Below are 12905 nucleotides of genomic sequence, written 5' to 3' on the forward strand. Positions count from 1 at the left end.
GGGATAGATGAATTGGGATTCTTGGGCCCTGCATTTGTGTTTCAAGTTTCACTCCGGCTCATCCCTTTTCAGCTGCCCCGTGCGCTCATCTCCTGCTCCTCACCCAGGAGCGCCACCAACTCTTTTGCCGCCCTAGGCGGCGGAACGTCCCGCCCCCTAAATGCCACCCCCGACAGAGGCGGCGGAAAGTCTCGCCCCCGAAATACTGCCGACGACCGGGGCGGCCTGTAACGATGCTGGTTCTGGTGGGACCCAACTGAGAGTGCCAATTCAGGACAAATTGCTCAAACAGGGCAGTTACAGCCCAAGGCTGGGGGTTTTCCACCTCTAAGGCAAACCAAACCAGCCAGACAGTGAAGTCTTGGGTCTCACCCCACCGGCTAACCACAAGTCACACAAGCAATTCCCTTAGACACTCCAGTTTCCCAGTATCACCACCAGTGCCACTCGATATGGGGACAAATGGTTATGAAAACCAATACCCCAGTAAAAGGGAAAAAAAGGTTCTCTCGATCCCGAAGGACCAAGCCTCAGACCCAGGTCAATATACAAATTAGATCTTACCCACAAATCAAGCTGTTGCCAATCCTTTAGAATCTAAAGGTTTATTCATAAAAGGAAAAAGATATAGATGAGAGTTAGAATTGCTTAAATGGAATCAATTACATACAGTAATAGCGAAGTTCTTGGTTCAGGCTTGCAGCAGCGATAGAATAAACTGCAGGTTCAAATCAAGTCTCTGGAACATCCCCAGCTGGGATGGGTCATCAGTCCTTTGTTCACAGCTTCAGTTTGTAGCAAAGTCCCTCCAGAGGTAAGAAGCAGGATTGAAGACAAAATGGAGATGAGGCATCGGCCCTTTTATAGTCTTTTCCAGGTCTAAGAACACCTCTTTGTTCTTACTGTGGAAAATTACAGCAAAATGGAGTCTGGAGTCACATAGGCACATTCCTGCATACTTTGCTGAGTTACAAGGCGTAACTGCCTTCTCTCCATGGGTCAGTTGTATAGCTGATGGTCCTTAATGGGCCATCAAGCAGGCCAGGCAGAGCTAACACCAACTTGTCTGGGATGTTTCCCAGAAGCATAGCGTAAGTTTGAAATACAGACAGTACAGAGCCAATATTCATAACTTCAACTACAAAATTGATACACACATATAGACAACATAATCATAACTAGTAAACCATAACCTTGTCATAGACACCTCATTTGACCCCCTTTATAGAAGATTTGGTGTCACTACCGGACCTTGGTTGCAACCATGTTCTATATGGTCCCAGATTATATAAAAAACATCACACGGCCGAAGATCCGGCTGCCGCAGTCGCCGCCCCCCAAAATGTTAGCGCCCTAGGCGACCGACTAGGTTGCCTAATGGGTTGCACCGGCCCTGTCCTCACCTGCCTGCTGGCCCTGACAGCCCCACTTCTCACCACAGACACACGAAACCCGCCCATCTGAACGGGATTCATCCATGCAATCAGGAACTTCCACCCAAAGGAACTGAAGACAGGTGTGTCGTGTATCTGCTCCTCTATCCCTGACCCCTGTCCCTGGAGCGCCCCAGGATGCGACTGACGGGGTGGCTGGCTATTATGGAGGCACAAAGGGGTTGGGAGAAAATAATCAACAAGAACTTTTGCTGAAAATGCAAACCTAAGCTGGAAATCTGTGCAGGGCTGGGCTCAGCGAAAATGATCTTTTGAGCTGTTCTGATTAACCATGGTCCTGTATTTCCTGGTTTGTATCGAACCCAGAAGCAGCAGTAGCATGAGGCTTTCTCCCAGGATTTCCATTAAGGCCAAACCCCAGATACGTCCATAATTGGTGAGAAGGGCTGACTTTACAAGGGGAGAGGGATAGCTCAGTGGTTTGAACACTGGCCTGCTAAACCCAGGGTTGTGAGTTGAATCCTTGAGGGAGCCATTTAGGGATCTGGGGCAAAAATCTGTCTGGGGATTGGCCCTGCTTTGAGCAGGGGGTGGGACTAGATGACCTCCTGATGTCCCTTCCAATCCTGATATTCTATGATAAGATTTCCAGATCACCCACATCCTACTTATCTTGAGACAAGTACCAACAGTTTGGACGCCTGTCCCAGCTGAACCTCTGCACTATGGAAATTCAGCACCGGTAGGGCTTCCAGCTTCCCTCCCCCTGAAAAAATCCCTCTTTCCAAACCTGTCCCCCAAACTCCCCCCTACGCACGCTCTCCATGCAGGCTCTGTCAGGAAGGCCAATTGGACAGGGCCTTGTGTCCTGGGGATGCACTGAAGAGCCATGGTCAGGAGGGGAATGGAAAGATGCAGTTTTGGGGGCGGCAACGCCCCTTCACATTCCCCCCCATCTTCACCCCTGCCAGTGGACCAGCCAGGACTACATCTTGGGAGGAGCATAGAGAGCTTTTGGGCCAGGTGCTGGCTAAAGAGGCTTGGACCTGAGAGCAGGGAGGCTAATCCCTGCTGTTGGTTCCTGCTGTGTTTGGAGAAGCAGGACTCTGTACGTTCCTTGTAAATAAACAAGACATCAAAAAATTACCAGACTCCACTGCCAATTTCTGCTCCCCACTGGAACATCCCCAGGGCCCCAAACTTTGACTAGCCCCTTGGGTTGAAGAGGGACACCAATATCCTTATTGTGTCGTTTCGTTGCACGTCTATCTAATCTCAGTGGTTTATCAGCAACTAATTACTGTTGCAATGTTTTCTCATGTAATAACCATATTTATTAAAAACACAGAGGCCAGGTTTTTGAACCCAAACTCACCACTGCTAATACATGCAGGATTCAGATGTAAAGTCCTGGCTTTGAGTCATCCCCCATTTAAATGCTCAATGACAGTTGCTAGAAATCCAGTGTCATGATTCATTGATCACTAATGCCAAGGGGCAGTGGCAGGGCTGGGAGAAGCAGAGGTTAATGTGGGTCTAAAGTCGTAGTGAGTGACATGGCTTCCAGCGAGGCAGAGTGGAAGCGGGGGTCCAGTTATACACACCAATCACACTCTTCGTGTCATTCGAACGCACCGGCGGCATCAGCTCTCAGCATTTATTCCCGGGGATTTACCGTGCAGAAGCCAACAGGGAAGGGGGTGAGCAGAGTGGAGGCATTGCAGGGACTGCACTGATTAGGTGGGGGATGGCGCCCCGTGTCTGATCTAATATTGTCTCAGCAGCGCCGGCTCCCAAGGAGGATGGGCTCCTCCTGCCGGACCCAGCACACGTCTGTTGGCTTAACCAGGATGAGGGAAGACTTGCACTCCCCACTCTTACAGAACCCTGCCCAGTAGATGGAGCCTTTCCCATTGAGCAGGACGTTCTGACACTTGTCGTACCACCAGCCTCCATAGCTACTTGCGCAATTCCCACTGGTCTGGTCCTGATCCTTGTCAGTCGTGCTGAACTTCATGTTGTCGTGTATGCCCCCCAGGCCGGAGTGGTAGGTGGTGAGATAGTCCTTGCCGTCCCCAGAGTACCTGCCCAGCCTCAGCGGGTACCCGCTGGGCTCCTCCTCGACACTGAAGATGTCGTACTCTGCGTAGCGGGTGTTGTTGGATTTGTCCTCCACCACAAAGCAGACCTTGTAGGTGTTCTGTCGCGTGAGCAGGGACAGGTACTCGTTGCTCAGCCAGTAATCCTGCTGCACGTTCCCAGAGCCGTACTTGTAGGTGCTCCAGGACTCCAGGTGATCTCTGTGTTGTAAGAATTTCTTTGGACAACGGTCCAGCCTTTGCCTTCGGTGTCCATGTCACACCACACCACTCGAGGGGGAGAGCCTGCCGGCTGGATGACATGGACCCCACTGGGGCTGTCCCTGGGAATGGTGCTGCAGTCTTTGGGGAACCCTGAAATGCCATGAACATCAGGTTAAGGGGGCAGGTGGGGGTGGGGGAGTGAGCGCTAGCTAGCTCGATCAAATCAGCCTGGGGTAACTGGAGGCTGGGTTTTTAGAGGCAGGTCCTGTGTATTTCACAATACTAAAGCCACAGAATCCGCCCCGGCCATTCCTGGCCACAGAATCCCGCTCCAGATCTTACACTTTCATTTTACCAATAAAATAAAATAAGAATAGTTTCTTGCTCTGCTGGTTTTGAAGAAACCTTGAGGAGATGAATCAAGTGTAAACCAAGGCTCTGTATCCTTCCTGAGTCCGTACTGCTGAAGAAATGGTTTGGGGAGGGTGGGGGAGACGCTGCCAGATCCATCTCAGCGAATGTTAATTATGAAACCCATCGGTGACAATTTAAATGGGAGTTTTCAAAGAGCCTAAGGGAGTTTGACACCCGACTGTGATTGGAATTCAGTGGGATTTAGGCACCCAACTCCCTGTGGCGCCTTTGAAAATTCCAGACATCCTATCGAGGAGCTTGTCTTTGGGGCGGAAATTGTCCTGAACTATCCTGGTAGAATGAGAGCACTGTGGTTATACTGCCCCTCCCCTCCCCAGGGTCCTCCCTCGAGCCTGAGCCCCCCCAGCTCCCCTACCCCCCAGACAATCCCCCTGTGTGCCCCACCAGCTCTGCCCCCCTCCCCCATAGCTGAGCCGAGGGGGAGGAGCTGCTGAGCACTGCGGGGGCAGGGGCTCAGGGCCACCTCTAGAGCTGGTTCGGCCCCTGGCCTGCCTGGGCAAGCCCCTGAGCAGCTCCCAGAGCCGCTGGAGGTGTGGGGAGAAGGGAATGAAAACCCCTGACAAGGAGGAACTGGCTCTCCCTGCTGCCTGGACTCTGGGGGCAAGGCTTCTAGGCATGAGCAAGAGATCCCCAGCTGTTAGCCGGGGCTAGCCCTAGTATAGGAGTTGGTGAGATGGAAGGGTAGAACTCCCAGCCAATTTGGGGGGGGTGCCTGATTCCCACACGCTGCCCTGCGGTGGGCACCAGCGCTCTTCAGTCACTGCCAGGGGCTTGGCAGCCGTTACCGGAGAAAGGGATAACGAAGCTGCGTAAAGCAAACAGCCAGTCGAGCAGCACCTCCCCCACCCCGGCTGGTCCATTCCCAGGCGCTGGAGGCCTCCGAATGGGAGTAGTGGGCTCACTAGCGCAGGCCGGCCTTGCGAACCCTTCGGAGAACTCAGCGTTTCTTTGGGCCCACCGCTGGCGGGGGGGCTAGAAGGTGCATTCAGTGGATAAGTGGATCTAGGGGTGACCCCGGCATGGGGGAGAGGAGCAGAATCAGGCCCACGATGCCCTGATCTCGGATATGGCAGATGATAGAAGCTCTCCGACAGGTTCTCTACTCACCCCTCTCGACCTTCTTGTGGGCCAGGGCCCCATTGCCCTGCACGGGGACTACGCAAAGGAGCGCCATCATGGACAGCGCAAACAGAAGCACGAGAGAGCTGGACTGGAACCCTGCAGGGGACAGAAACCGCTGGACATGAGACCAGGAGGGAGTTTCACAAGTGCCTAAATCCCACTAGAAGTCACTGGGATTTAGGCACTTAAGTGACTTAGCCACTCTTGAAAATGTTACCCTTAGATGCTAAGGCCAGAGTTTTCAGAGGGCTCAACTACTGGGTCAGATTTTCAGAAGAGCTCAGCTCCCAGGTAGGCACCGCAGGACATGGCTGGATGTTCAAAGGGCCTCAGCATGGGGGTGGGGGGGTGGGCCCAAGTCTCTGGAGACGGGGTGAAGCCCACCATTCACCTCTCCCCCGGCCCGGCCACTGTCTCCGTCTCTGCAGCCGGCCCGATTAGCACACAGCTTGGACCCAGCTGCAGGGTAAAAACCATTCAAAGACTGCGGCTCCGATGGCCTGGCTCCCGGGTCCCGGGCGGCTCAGGGCCGGCTGGAGCGCTCCCTGTGGTGGGGAAGGAGCTGCCTCCTCTCTCCCCCGCTGCACCGCTGCAAGGGGAGTGCTGCTCGGAGCAACCCCCTCTGTCCCAGCTGCCCCCCGTCCACAGTCACTACCACCAGCCGGAGGGCAGTGCCCGCTCACCCACACAGAGACAGCAGCTGGGCAGCCTCCGGCAGGGCTCTGCGCCCCCTCAGGTGAGAGGGGCCCAGGGCACAGAGCTGCTGTGTGCCCCACGCCAGGCATGCTGCCCCTTGCACTGCAGCCCAGCAGCCCAGAGGGGGACACGCTGCTGACACTGCAGCTGTTCTGTGGGCCCAGCTCAGGCCAGGCTTAAAGTGGGCAGAGTCGCCAGGGGCCACAGTCCTGGCCCAAAAGAGTTCAAAATGGACCCGGGTCCCTGAGGGGTGCACTGTAAGCGCTGCCCTAGCAAGGGCATGGCCATTTATTTCAGCCGGGATTAACATAGACACCCCTCCCCCTTAGGTTTACCATATTTCAGCAAGCAAATAAGAGGACGGGAGGAGCCCCGCCCTAGCCCCGCCCCTCCCACTTCCCGCCCCCCCAGAACCCCTAACCCTCCCCCCGTTCCTTGTCCCCTGACTGCCCCCTCCTGGGACCCCTGCCCCTAACTGCCCCCCAGGACTCCACCCCCTATCTAAGCCTCCCTGCCTCGTGTCCCCTGACTGCCCCAACCCTTATCCACACCCCCACCCCCAGACAGACCCCTGGGACTCCCACGCCCCATCCAACCACTCCCCACCCCCTGACAGTCCCCCCCAGAACTCCCAACCCATCTAAACCCCTCTGCTCCCTGTCCCCTGACTGCTCCGATCCCTCTCCCCACTCCTGCCCCCTGACAGCTCCCCCCCAGAACTCCCAGCCCCCCACCCCCCCGCTCCTTGTCCCCTGACTGTCCCCTCCTGGGACCCCTGCTCCTAACTGCCCTCCAGAACCCCACCCCCTACCTAAGACTCCCTGTTCCTTCTCCCCTAACTGCCCCCTCCTAAGACCCCCCCCAACTGCCCCCCAGGACCCTACCCCCTATCTGTACCCTGACTGCCCAAAACTTTCTCCACTCCCCCCAAAAAGCCCCCCGCCCGAACTCCCGACCCCCCACCCTCTTGACTGCCCCCTCCAGAACCTCCCTGCCCCTTCTCCTGCCCCCTGGCCCCCTTACCCTGCTGCTCAGAACAGGGTGTTGGGCTCTGTGCGAGCCGGACACGTGGCTGCGCTCCCCAGCACAACACACAACCCGGTCCCTGGCCCTGCACAGTGCTGCCGGAGCGGGGCGCAGGGCTGCCGGGGAGGAGGAGCTGCCGGCTCAGAATGCAGGGCGGAGCTCCTCTACAGCTGCTCCGGAGTCCAGCCCGTGACTTTCCTGCAGCCCTCCCAGCCGCTCGCTCTGCTCTGCCGGGGGAGGGGGGAAATCCCGGACATTTTGAGTGATTTACAAATTCCCCCCGGACGCTATTTTTAGCACAAAAAGGAGGACATGTCCGGGTAAAGCCGGACGAATGGTAACCCTACTCCCCCTCCCCACACATGCTTTTCCCAGGCCACCTTCAGCACTCAGCATAGGGATTCACAATGACCTTGCCGTGATCAGCAGCCCAGAGCAATCCAGACTCTTGGACAGAAACCGGCTCATTCACCCCGCCCCCCCCCAGGTATATCTATCCCGGCCCTGGTATTACATCTTGTGTAGCTACAGCCCACAGAACGCAGAGCACGGCATATGCAGCCCCCAATGGTAAATAGGTTGAGAACCCTACAGCAGAGGCTCACGTGTGAAGCTCCAGAGGTCCCAAGTTTGATTATAGCTGCTGCCGGCCCATGATAGTTGCAAAATGGCAGCTTTTTGTGGGGTGGGGCGGGCAGGGTGTGTGTGTGTGTGTGTGTGTGTGTCAAACCAGAACCGGCTAAAGTCGCACTGGAGTCCGGCACCGTGCTTTCTGTCAGCCATCATTGTATTCATGTGCTGTTGCAAAATTAGAAAGTCCACAACTAACTCCACAAGTGACCGTGATACAAACGTGCAAATGAATGAGAGAGAGAGAACACACCGTGTAAACGACACACGGAAACACACTGTTGCAATGGAAACACTTTGCCCAGACATGATCCCCAGACAGATTTCATTCTTTTTGGAGCTGCCTGGACCCCAAATTCTTCAGACAATGTCACAGCCCAAGTAACTGTGACACACTGCCAGCAATCTCAGGTATCCTTGTGAGAGGGAGGAGAGAGGTGTAACCCCATGGCAGGCAAAGGGTTAACGCTTTAAAGGAGAAGGATTTCAGTGAGTCTGACAAGCCAGAACTACAACGGAACTGAAGTGAAACAACAATCTGGAGTCACTCATCCTTGAAAACACGCCTCCCCGTCTCCTGACGTCCCAGAGGAGCGGGGACGCTGCCAGCTAGCAGCCGTTCACACACTGTAATAGTCTAAGACACAGAGGGCCTGAGTTCGACCTGTGACCTTGGAAAACTCATTACACTGCACCATACCTCAGTTTCCCCATTTTTAAAACATGGTTTATGCTAGTTCCTTTGTGTTCTAAAGTACTTTGGCCCCAATGCCCAAAAGGTACCTGGGGCAGGGCGGGAGGATTCCTGCCTAGGGTCCAGCAGAGCGCTGGGCAGGGGATCCCCGCCAGGCTCCTGGTACCCCATGGCCCCGGGGGCACTCTTTACCCACCAGGAGGCACTGCCAGACTCCTAGCTAGCCAGGCTCATGCTGCAGCATGCACTTGCTGGGGGAAATGCTGCTCCGTTTCAAAGGAAAAGCAGCATGTACCTCACTGCGCCCCCATCCCTTGTGCCTCGGCCAGGCAGGGTCGGGAAAGCAGAGGATGCACGAGGGCTCCCCTCCCTCTTGTGCACCTGCCCGGGCTGAGGGACGGCACTGAGAGGAGTGCAGGCTGCCCCTCTCTATGCGGTAGTTACTGTGTCTGTGTGGGCACGTTCCTTCCTGTGCCCGGGGACTCAGGGCACATGGTGTCCCACAGGGGCCACATAGCATGCCCTGCCACTGCACCTCCCCCACGTGCCCACACCGCCTGGGGCTCTGGTGCCCACCACAAGGCTCTGGCCCTACATCTCCAGGCTGTGTGAAATACTGGGCATTTCAATAAAACTCATCCATCCCGACGCTGCAGCTGAGCGGGCGAGTTAGCAACCTGAAGTGTCCCACTTCTACATCAGAAACCAGAGCCGGGGCTCCATGCCTTTATGGGGAAAGCACCACTCCACACCCAGCTTATCTTGCTTTTTCAACTGCTGGCCTCAAGCCTGGCCTGTGGGCAGGGAGGGAGCCCCCTCCGGAACGTCTGCCCATCCTTTATTTACCGCAGATACCAGATTTCTTGGGCTCCCTCCCTCCTCCCCGAGAATGCCAACGTTTCTGAAGCCGGGCAGGTGTGAGCCAGGGATTTAATTTCTCAGTGGGACTCTGCGGCATTACCGTATCATCGGCCTTCCAGACGAAGGACGCACTAAATGGAGAGGATCAAGCCAGAGGAGATGGCAGGAACGGGGGTTGTGCAGAACGCGATGGGGGTGTAACGCTTCTGCCAGGTGGTATTGGCAGTGACAAGGACGAGAATCAGGATCTCGGGGTTCCTCTTAGCATTGCAAAGCAGAACCAGCTGGAGCGCCCTCCCAGAAATCTGGGAAACTGACCAGCACGCCCCTAACAGGCAACTGTTCCCCCGTCGCGAGCGCTGAGTCTGTGTCTAACACACGAGAACTTTTATTTAGAGGAGAAAGAAACGCAGCATGAACTGGGGAAACCACCACAAGAGTGACTCAGCAGTATGTGAACTGTGAGTGAAACGCCCGCCCTACAATCCATTGGGCAGCAACCCCTTGCCTCAGTTTCCCAGCTTGGGATGAGAGAGTCCAATGGACGAATGTCCCTTTGGCACACCCCTCCCATTTTCCCTCTGTTGTCCCCTTACCCAGTTTACGGGCCCAGCTCAGCAGAGTTTGAGAGTTCAGGGCGGGTTCGGGGGGGTGTTCACCTCCTGCCCCAGGGAGAAAAGGGGTGGGCCAGGGATGCCTCTGCCTCTGCTCTGCACCGCTGCTGCTCCATGCTGCCGTCTCTGCCTGGAGCTGTGATGCCATGCTGTGAGGGGCCTCCAGCCCGGAGTGAGTCCAGCTCTTAGTGACTTCCCTGGCTAGGGGGAACCTCGCTGCTGCTCCCCCCTGTACTGTCTTTCACCAGAGCACCGGCTCTATGGTGCCCAGGCAAACTGGCTTCACAGTGTTTTCAGCTCTAGGGATCACTGAGAAGAAACCAGGACTTCCAGCTGAGTCCAGTCAGCTCTGTCTTCAAGCACTGGGCAGACCCAACGTTTTGTAGGCGCCTTTCACCAAACCCACACACCCGGTGGGAACCCCTCTCCCCACCCCCCTCGGACTTTCAGTTCCATTTGGTATCACTAACCCCTGCTTAGCACATGGGGTTACAGAGACTGAACCCCCGCTCCCGCCATTGTCCCGACAGGTCAGGGCCGGGTGAGGAGATCCCTGAGTGGGATGGGCTGGAGCGAGACTGCGCTGCTGCTGCATCTGTCTCACAGGGAAGAGTATCAAACTGGATTCATTCAGCGACTGTCAAGGCAGCTGCTCTCTGTGTCCCAGCTCTCTGGCTGGGATACAGGGGGCAGGAACTGGTGCATTAGAGGGAACAGCTCCACGTCCGTATAGTTCTGGAAAAGAGCACCCAGGCCGTTCACCCACATGCACGCTTCTCGACCCTGCAAGCTGCCAGCACCTGGCACACGCCATCGAAATGTGCAACAAAGGACACGAGATGGGACCTGTTTATTTTGTTGCACGTGGCACCAGTTTGCTTTGTGTGATGTGCTCCAGTCTGCTCATTTCGGGAGCAGGTTTTGGGATGAGGGGGAGTTTGTGCTGTCACACAAACAACCAATGAATCTCCCACATGCAATTCATGCTGCCTCCTCCCCCCACCCGCACACCCCGAATGACAGCTGCAGCCGGCCCCATAAGTCTGCCTGCCCCAACAAACTGGTAAAGCAGCTTCCAGTGGATTCTGGCTGATTCTGGCTACGCATCTGTGACGAACTGGGACTGTTCTTACTGTAACCCTTCTGCCCATCTAAGTTGGCAGCAACAAGGGCCGGGTTCTGTATCTAGGGGTTCCGTTTCAATAACGCAATGCAAAACCGGCTTGAGCCCCCACCCAGTGACCTGGGACAATTACATACCACCCCCTGGGTGCCTCTAAGAGGCAATATTTCCCCTCTCGCAAGCACGGAGTCTGAGTGTAACAGAAAATGTTTACTAACATGAGGTAAACGACATCAGCATTAAATTGGAAAAATACCACAAAACAGGATTCATAACACAAACCATGAGCAAAAAACCCACCCCAGCAAGATGGGCTGTGTCCTTTCCCTTGGGTTCTTGAAACCAGCAACCCAAGGATCACCAAAGTCCCAAAAGTCCAACAACCCCCCAAAGTCTCTGTCCCTGGTCAGTGCAGCCCCAGAGTTTGGGGGGGGCACGCAGGGTGTTAAGGGGCACCTTACGTGATCCGAGGCCGACGGGGTTCTGCCACAGCCTTCACCACGAGCCGCTCCACTCCACCAGCTGCCCTGTGAGCTGCTCCCACCGTCCCACGAACTGCTCTGGCAGCTGCTCCACTCTGCTCACCGACCTGTGAGCCGCTCAGCTCTGCTCCACTTTAGCCGTCCCTTGGGCCGCTCCCACAAGGCTCCGCTCTGCTCTGCTCCGCTCCACTCACTGACCTGTGAGTCGCTCAGCTCCACTCCAACCGTCCCTTGGGCTGCTCCCACAAGGCTCCGCTCTGCTCTGCTCCGCTCCACTCACTGACCTGTGAGTCGCTCAGCTCCACTCCAACCATCCCCGCAAGGCTCCACTCTGCTAGCTGCTCCCCCAGCTGCTTAGCAATATAGCTTCAGGCTCCCCCACTAGTTAACACAGCCTCAGTGATCTCAGCTCTTAATAACTTTAGCTCTTTTGTGATTTCAGCTCTTGGCAATTTCAACTGATAGTAAGGAAAACCCAGTGCTGGTGAACCATTGGCCCAAAGTGAATTCAGCTCAGCAGCCTGGAACTAGACTCCTAATAGAATCACAGTTAGCTCTGACATTCAATAGTGGAGAGAGGAAATAGTGCAATTGGTCTTTCAACCCCTCAAAGAAGACCATAGGCTCAGGTACCAACAGCTGTCCCCATCTTCTCTCTATTCATTGGGTTTTGTAACCCATGCCCCTTGTCAAGCAAGTGCTACTTAGGTAATGGTGAAGGACTCACTCAGTCCTTCTGTCGTACAACAGTTTCACTGGCCTTGATTCACAGAATCAGGGTAACAAAACTTTATTCTTCCTGCCCCAATAACAGAGAAAACTGGGGATCCCACACCAGCCAAAGTGACCACTTTCAGTTGCTGTTGTTTCATGCCAGGCGAGTGGGTGTGCCTATGCAAACAAGATCAGTCCCTAGACTTCTTTTCCACACTTGCCATAATTCACCACCAGATGTCAGGGTAGAGCTCATCCTGATTCTGCTTACATCACTGTGGTCTTTGAATGCGGACAGGGGAGTGTGGCTGGGATAGTCTGCATTGGGGGATGGGAGACTGACCGGAGAATACCTGAGCATGTAACATGAGAACCCAGAAAGGGGTTAGAGGCCAGGTGACACCTTTGCCCGGGAAACTGAACAAAGGCTGTGGGAGGGGTCGCTGAAGGGAGAGTTTCAGGAGCTGGCTGGTAGAATGGCTGGGAGGCAGACAGGGCTCTGACCTCCCAAGGGGGCTGGGGTGCCCGAGGACCCCAAGATGGACCTAACTGAGGGGGTCCTGTTTTCTGTGCCTGCGGGACCTGTCTTGAACTGTGTCCCTGTCGTCTAAATAAACCTTCTGCTTTACTGGCTGGCTGAGAGTCATGGTGAATCGCAGGAAGCCGGGGGTGCAGGGCCCTGAGTCCCCCCACACTCCGTGACAGGATCACCCCCATCAGCTGGGCGTGCTGGGCCGACCCCATGCACAACAGGGGCAGCAGCGCGGCCGCCCTCACGCTCTGATTGTGACTCGGGATTGTGGGGGCTTCT

General features: G+C 55.5%; 1 pseudogene; it reads right to left on the reverse strand.

The window, feature by feature from the left end:
- Positions 1–3171: 3171 nt before the first annotated feature.
- Positions 3172–5306, reverse strand: LOC128848984 (fibrinogen-like protein 1-like protein; annotated as a pseudogene).
- Positions 5307–12905: the final 7599 nt, after the last annotated feature.

Source organism: Malaclemys terrapin, chromosome 14 (assembly GCF_027887155.1).
Source record: "Malaclemys terrapin pileata isolate rMalTer1 chromosome 14, rMalTer1.hap1, whole genome shotgun sequence".
Classification (NCBI taxonomy): Eukaryota; Metazoa; Chordata; order Testudines; family Emydidae; genus Malaclemys; species Malaclemys terrapin.